The sequence below is a fragment of the Salmo trutta genome, chromosome 35 (genome assembly GCF_901001165.1).
Source record: "Salmo trutta chromosome 35, fSalTru1.1, whole genome shotgun sequence".
NCBI lineage: Eukaryota > Metazoa > Chordata > Actinopteri > Salmoniformes > Salmonidae > Salmo > Salmo trutta.
Genome location: NC_042991.1, coordinates 16,075,582 through 16,083,251, shown reverse-complemented (window position 1 = coordinate 16,083,251; position 7,670 = coordinate 16,075,582). Strand labels below are relative to the sequence as shown.

Here is a 7,670-nt window from a genome sequence, read left to right as displayed (position 1 = left end):
CAAATAGCCTACCAATCAGCCTGTTACCAACCCTTAGTAAACTTTTGGAAAAAAATGGTGTTTGACCAGATACAATGCTATTTTACAGTAAACAAATTGACAACAGACTTTCAGCACACTTATAGGGAAGGACATTCAACAAGCACAGCACTTACACAACGATTGGCTGAGAGAAAATGATGATAAAAAGATTGTGGGGGCTGTTTTGTTAGACTTCAGTGCGGCTTTTGACATGATCCATCATAGTCTACTGCTGGAAAAACGTATGTGTTATGGCTTTACAGCCCCTGCTATATTGTGGATAAAGAGTAACCTGTCTAACAGAGCACAGAGGGTGTTCTTTACCCGGAAGCCTATCCAACACAATCCAGGTAGAATCAGGAATTCCCCCACTGCAGCTGTCTAGGCCCTTACTTTTTTCAATCTTTACTAAACGACATGCCACTGGCTTTGAGTAAGTTCAGTGTGTCTATGTCTGCGGATGACTCAACACTATATACGTCAGCTACTACAGCGACTGAAATGACTGCAACACTTAACAAAGAGTTGCAGTTGGTTTCAGAATGGGTGGCAATGAATAAGTTAATTCTAAATAGTTTAACTTAAAGCATTGTATTTGGGATAAATCATTCACTAAACCCTAAACCTCAACTAAATCTTGTAATGAATAATGTGGAAATTGAGCGAGATGAGGTGACATATTGATACAACAGTAGACAAGATGGGGAAAAGTCTGTCCATAATAAAGCACTGCTCTGCCTTCTTAACAGCAAGGCAGGTCCTACAGGCCCTAGTTTTGTCTCACCTGGACTACTGTTCAGTCGTGTGGACAGGTGCCACAAAGAGTGCCTTAGGTAAATTGCAATTGGCTAAGAACAGGGCAGGAAGAGTAGCAGCTAATAGGGATCCAAAATAAATACATAATACAAAATGAGACATTCTGAATCAGGGAAGGATGGGGAAAAATCCACTTTTTATTTTTCTTTTTCTATATATATATATATATATATATATATATATATTTTTTTTTTCTCTCTTTCGGCTTTCAACCTTCAATAGCTCTTACACAAATCATGCCATGACTATGAAAATGGTATATTCTGAATCAGGGGATGATGAAGGCGATTGTTGCTGCTAGTTAGTACACTGTTGTAGTCAGGCTTGAGTTAGCTTGTTCCACAATAGGTGCATCCAATATTTATTTGGCCCTAGACATGCATTGCACCTCTCAGGCTAATGTGACTGTTTCGTCTAACTTGGCATGGAAATATGATGACATTGCTAAAGTAGGCAAATAATTAGTAGGAAACAACTTATCCATATTATGATGAGATATGATGAGATCTGAAGCTGGAGACTCATATCTCCCTCAGTAGCTTTAAGCACCAGCTGTCAGAGCAGCTCACAGATCACTGCACCTGTATGTAGCCCATCTGTAAACAGCCCATCTATCTACCTACCTCATCCCCATACTGTATTTATTTATTTATTTATCTTGCTCCTTTGCACCCCAGTATCTCTACTTGCACATTCATCTTCTGCACATATACCATTCCAGTGTTTAATTGCTATATTGTAATTACTTCGCCACCATGGCCTATTTATTGCCTTAACTTACCTCATTTGCACTCACTGTATATAGACTTTTTGTTTTCTTTTGTTCTACTGTATTATTGACTGTATGTTTTGTTTATTCCATGTGTAACTCTGTTATTGTATGTGTCGAATTGCTATGCTTTATCTTCGCCAGGTCGCAGTTGCAAATGAGAACTTGTTCTCAACTAGCCTACCTGGTTAAATAAAGGTGAAATAAAATAAAATAAATAAAAATATCAAATATTAGGTACGAATATCCAATATGAAACAAATGTTACCTCAGTATGACAACCCTATTCATATTACCTAGTCTAGAACATTTGATTATTCAAGAAGATGAATGATATGACAAGAGTATTGAGACATTGAACAACAACAACAGGACGACTGGTCCAGACTGGTCCATTTCGCTGAATTCATCAAAATCCAGATGTGTGGGTGAGGAGGCGGAGCTATGTTTACTCTCTACCCTCACGCTTTTCGTCACGCGCAGTCCGTGAGATGCAGAGAACAGCGCAGCAGGGTTTGGACACAACAGTCTATATTCCATAGTTTCTACTAGAACGCAGGACTTGTAGTAAAGCGGCTACTTTTCGATATTAGTGTTGCCTTCGATTTGCTGTGGAATTCGTCCTTCGTGCAGCCTAAGGGACTCAGTAACGTAAGAGTAACACATTTCATAATGAGGACTTTATGGGAAAAAATGGTAACATCTGTAATTTGTTCAATTTAAGCACTTGGACGGAGAGAACCACATCACTCATTAACAATAACTTTTTGTCCAACGTAAGATAGTTGTATATTGTATCATGATGTGAATTCTATTGTCTTGATCGTTCATAGCCTGGGCAAACAACCTAGACTCAGGGGTGGACATAACATAGTAAAAGTAAATCCGGGATACATACTCCAATTAGTATGATGCTGTATGTTAAGTTCCATTGGTACTAATTTGATGATGTCCATCATCAATTTCGTATGGTATGTTATGAATTGCAATTCGTACAATATGTTACGAATTTGCAAAAACGTATGATTTGTTACAAATCCAATTTGTTGTAGCTGTCGTTAGTTAGGGTGGCTAGGTTGCTAACGCTAACATTAGCTAAGTGGTTAACTTTAACTAGGCTAGGGGTTAAGGTTATTGGTTAAGGTTAGGGTTAGCTAACATGCTAAGTAGTCACAAAGTAGCTAAAAAGTAGTAAATAGTTACAAATTAGCAAAAATGCTAAATTAGCTAAAAGTTGTCTGTGATGTGATTCAAACACGAACCATTGGGTTGCTAGACGTTTCTATCCTGACCAACCACCTTACTTTCATTTTTTGCCTTACACACCCATAACAGTAACCTTCTGTCTTATGTAACCATACCAAACCTAACATATTATACTAATTTGAGTGTGTTACTTTTACATGTAGTGGCTCTGTGGCTCAGTTGATAGAGCATGGTGTTTGCAATGCCAGCATGGTGTGTGCAACGCCAGGGTTGTGGGTTCGATTCCCATGGGGGGCCAGTACAAAAAAAAGAAATGTATGATATGTATGCATTCATAACTGTAAGTCGCTCTGGATAAGAGTGTCTGCTAAATGACTAAAATGTAGTATGTTACATCTAGTGTGAGACACCAGACTGGGGCAAATGTGAAGTTCCACTGTCAATGTTCTGCCACATTTGTGTCAGGCTTGTGAAGATGCCAATGCGTCACAAAGTAGCCTATTTCTTTACTGATCATTTACCAATTAGTAGTAAAGATAAAAATATATGTGCAAATGTTAGTATGGGATTGTGTCTGTTCATAAAGAACTGACATTGCACTTCACATTTGGTGATTGTTAGCCATATCTTTGACTAAGAAGAGATACAAAGAACTCAGATTATAAAACGTATTTTCTTTTTAGTCATAGTTATGGCTAGGTGATAGTGTGACGTGTATGTCTGTTTAATGACTGGATTATGTAAGTGTGCTATGTCCACTGAACTCTAGAGTGGCCATGTATTGTTTACATGTGTGAGTGACAGAAAGGGACGGACACAAGAGGGCGGTCAGTGCTACCATGGCATGCCCATCTCACATACACAGCTGATCATGACAGTCTGGTGTTTCTACATAGGCTTTACAGATCAGATGAGAAGGAGTGCGCGTGTGTGTGCGTTATGTGTTGTATGCAGTTGTGCATGCGGCACAACCATGCATTCTGTAAACAAAATAAAACACTGCCACACAAATGCGGCCAATTAGATGTATGTGTTTGATTCAAAATCAATGATGTAGCTCATTGACCGGATTTGATCAGAAGACAAAGGTCACTTCATTCACTGAACTGCTCTTGTTTGATGTTGCTGTTAATAAGACAGAATGGCCCATTAGTTTAGAATGAAATTCGATAGGTTTAAGAAGGCTATATGATTTATTTACATAGGGACTATGCTATTTAGGAAGCTCAAGACAAAATGGGTGTTTAAGCACAGTTTCATACAGAATTATATTTGTGTTATGTGGCAGGTGAGGCACTGGTTGACTCATACCCTGCAGTTCCCGCGGTTATATCCACAGGGCAGATGGGTTTAGGGTCATTAAATATTGTGTGGATGAAGGGCGGATTGAATAAAGAGAAAAAAATACCTTAAAAAATCCATAAATGTATAATTATTGTGCAATTTATATCTATAGGCTACATTTAGGTTTTTCTTGAATTATTTTAGGCTAAGTGGCATTAGTGCGTAAGCCTATAAGCTTTAGAGCCTAACTGTAGGCGTGCCAAATAGTCTACACGCCAATCGCCACATGTTTTTGGGAATGGGAACGTGTCAATCCACGGAGGTAAAAAGAACAATGTCGCAGTTTAATTAGAGAAAAGCTGTGAAATGGAGAGTTGAAAATAAAGAGGGCCAGAAAAGTAAATGTTTGGGAAAGATTTGTTGAAATGGTAGGCTAAAAGAGGATGATAGCAGTGCCGGCTATGTTAGGCCTATATGTGATGATGGTGAGGAGCTATACAAATTCAAGTCACAAGATGGGGACTTCAAATAGGGAAATGCAAGGGAACTGTAGCCTACTGTTCAGATGGGTTAAATCTTCAGCTGTCTTTGACTGTAGCATATAGGGTATTTTTTATATTAGTGGGCTAGGGCCGGGTGCTGGCCTCAGATTTTCACTTTATCACATATAATCTGGTGGTTGAGGATGGGTTATTAGCAATTGCGGGAGAGTGTGGGTGAACAAACAGCTGACCACTAGTGTTGGCATTGTGATGCTGACTAACAATCTGCTGACTGGGTCCCAGAGGGTGATGCCCTGGATTTATAGGGAAGAGGAACTGCTAGTGGAGATCCTCTGCTGACAAAGGTGCACATGCAGCTAGCTAGAAGGTCAACAGCTGTTGATTATGTTACTGCTCCCAGGGGCGGACTTAGTGATTTGGAGGCCCTAGGCCGAGGCCAGTCTGAGGCCCCTGCCCATGTCTATTAAAAACATTCATGGCTACTGAACGAAGAGCTTTTCGGAGACGGCTCTTTTAGATGAATAAACCAAAATGAAAAGGCTAACTGAAAAGATTTGAAATGCCCTTCACTAGTAAAGGTCTTTGTATCACTACATTGAACAGCAGTGGGCAATAATTTTGGTCCGAGGGTCACATCGGGATTTCAGTTTTGTTCCGGACCCATTTGTTAATCAAAAGCAATTTGCGGGCCAGAAAAGGGCAGTTATTTTTAAATAGATAAGTCCATTAACATTTCTACATGTTTTCTATTTAGTTTTAGATGTTCAAGTTAGGGACCATAGACAACTCGTCTTTTGTCCCATTATGGTGTCTGTGAGAGCACCGGGCAGCACCATTGAGGCCATCTCCATTTTGAAGTACTCAATTTTCTTCTTCTACTACATCTATGAGTTGGTAAACAAACTGAAATGGTACATACTGCCACCTGGAGTTTGTTGTTTGAACAGGTATAATGTCAAGGTTGGTGATTTACTGCCACCTGCAGTTATGGAATGCTCACAAGTAGAATTCATTGGCTGAGCCCACCCGATGACCTAGATGGGATCATGTGATCCTTACTTAACCCATAGGAAGTCCCACCCAGTTGACTACTTCAAAATGGTGGAAGTTCTCAATGGCAATGTCCATGCAAAAACGGGTTATTTCCAAGTAGTGATCTCTATCCATCTCTATGGTGGATAGAACTTCTGGCCAATACCTACAGTACCAGTCAAACATTTGGACACACCTACTCATTTCAGGATTTTTCATTATTTTTAATATTTTGTACATTGTAGAATAATAGTGAAGACATAAAAACTATGAAATAATATGTAGTAAATAACCATGTAGTAACCAAAAAAGTGTTAAACACATTTTTGATTTGAGATTCTTCAAAGTATCCACCCTTTGCCTTGATGACAGCTTTGCACACTCTTAGCATTCTCTCAACCAGCTTCACCTGGAATGCTTTTCCAACAGTCTTGAAGGAGTTCCCACATATGTTGACTACTTGTTGCTTTTACTTCACTCATCCCAAACCATCTCACTTTTTTGCATCTAACCATGAATGAGTCTCATCAATCGGTAATAGCTTCCGTTCAAAAGCTGGAGCCAAATTCAAAGAAAATAAATTGATTTTGAGATGCGCCAGAAGATACATTTTTAGGAACAAAACAGAAACCGCTCTGGTTACTGCTAATAGCATACCTCAGAGGTATGTCACGAGTGGAGGAAGGCCTCAAGTGGAGGAGGAAGGCAAGATAACAGAGAAATGATGTATTATTAAACTAAATTATGGCAAGTTCACAAGGCCCCTGATGATGCGAGGCCCCAGGCAATTGCCTTAGTTGCCCAATAGTATCCACCATATAAAACCATTCCTTTGCATGAGATGAGCCAAGGTTTATTATGTTTCAAACTTCCATGGCTACTGAACATCTTTATTTAGGTCTTTTATAGTGATTCCATCATCATAAACTGCATAGATTGCTCAGTTGCTCTGTAAGCATTTAAGGAGGTCACATTACATAGCGCATGGCCTGGTTCCTTATTTCACATGACTCCAGGAAGATTCTCTCTGCCAGGGTCATGCTGGTCTGGATGATGTTGATGTTGATGTTGACAAGAAGTCCCATTGTACAGTATATCCAGCACTCCAGGAATGTCATGCTACACATTCTAAGGGACATAATGTGTGTAAATGACAGTGGGGTGTGAATGAATGAATAACTAGAGTTTCTGCATACTTTGCATGCATATCACATTCCACACAGTACTGTACGTCTTAGACTGCAAACACATCCGTGCTGTAAGTTCCTGAATTGATTTAATTCAGTTGTACCCAACCCTGTTGATAACTGCATGGTATTGCCATTGCGGCCTCTATATGAACCAATAATGATCTCTGGGCTCTTTCAGAAATCTCTGTCAATATAATCACGCAAATCCACATAGATGACCCCAGGTCAACTTTGGGAGGAATGTGACTGAGAGAATAACACAACAAAAGTTAATAATTATTTCCTAAAGAGTCTTTTTCTCTGTCTCTCTGTCTGTCCCCATCCCATCTTAAGCTGCAGGAAATATGTCTGTTTCCTTCAGCCTTTCCCTTCCAGGCAGCATAGAAGCAGAAGCCTGTTCAAATAATGTACCCTTTCAGACCAGGGATTCCTGTATTCACGGTAATGTGTTCTCAAGACTATGTCATTGTAGCTCCCGAAATTCCACAACTTGTTGAATGTTTCAGCATGTGCTTAGCTTAGGACATTTTTGAAGCATGAACATTCCAGTCACATGGCAAGACTGTTTTCCTATAAAGCCACTGAGTGTGGATTGGTTGTTACTTGTTAGCCCCGGTATTAATGTTCTAAGTTAGAGGTATGGTGTCATTCCGGTTGGTTATACTGTACATCCTTTTTTTTTTATCTCAATGTTGCACCAGACCAGTAGCCTTTCCAAAACGTACATTTTTCAATGGAAATAGTCATATTTTTTTATTTATTTATTTATTTCACCTTTATTTAACCAGGTAGGCAAGTTGAGAACAAGTTCTCATTTACAACTGCGACCTGGCCAAGATAAAGCAAAGC

The 7,670-nt window shown here is 39.4% G+C and overlaps 1 protein-coding gene across 3 annotated transcripts in view; it reads left to right on the top strand.

The window, feature by feature from the left end:
- The first annotated feature begins 2,091 nt into the window (after positions 1–2,091).
- The window catches only part of LOC115174702 (inverted formin-2), a 32,693-nt gene continuing 27,114 nt past the window's right edge, over positions 2,092–7,670 (top strand). For all 3 annotated transcript variants that reach the window (XM_029733496.1, XM_029733494.1, XM_029733495.1), the window contains exon 1: positions 2,092–2,257. The gene's annotated coding sequence lies outside the window, so the exon portion shown is untranslated. The remainder of the gene's footprint in view (positions 2,258–7,670) is intronic.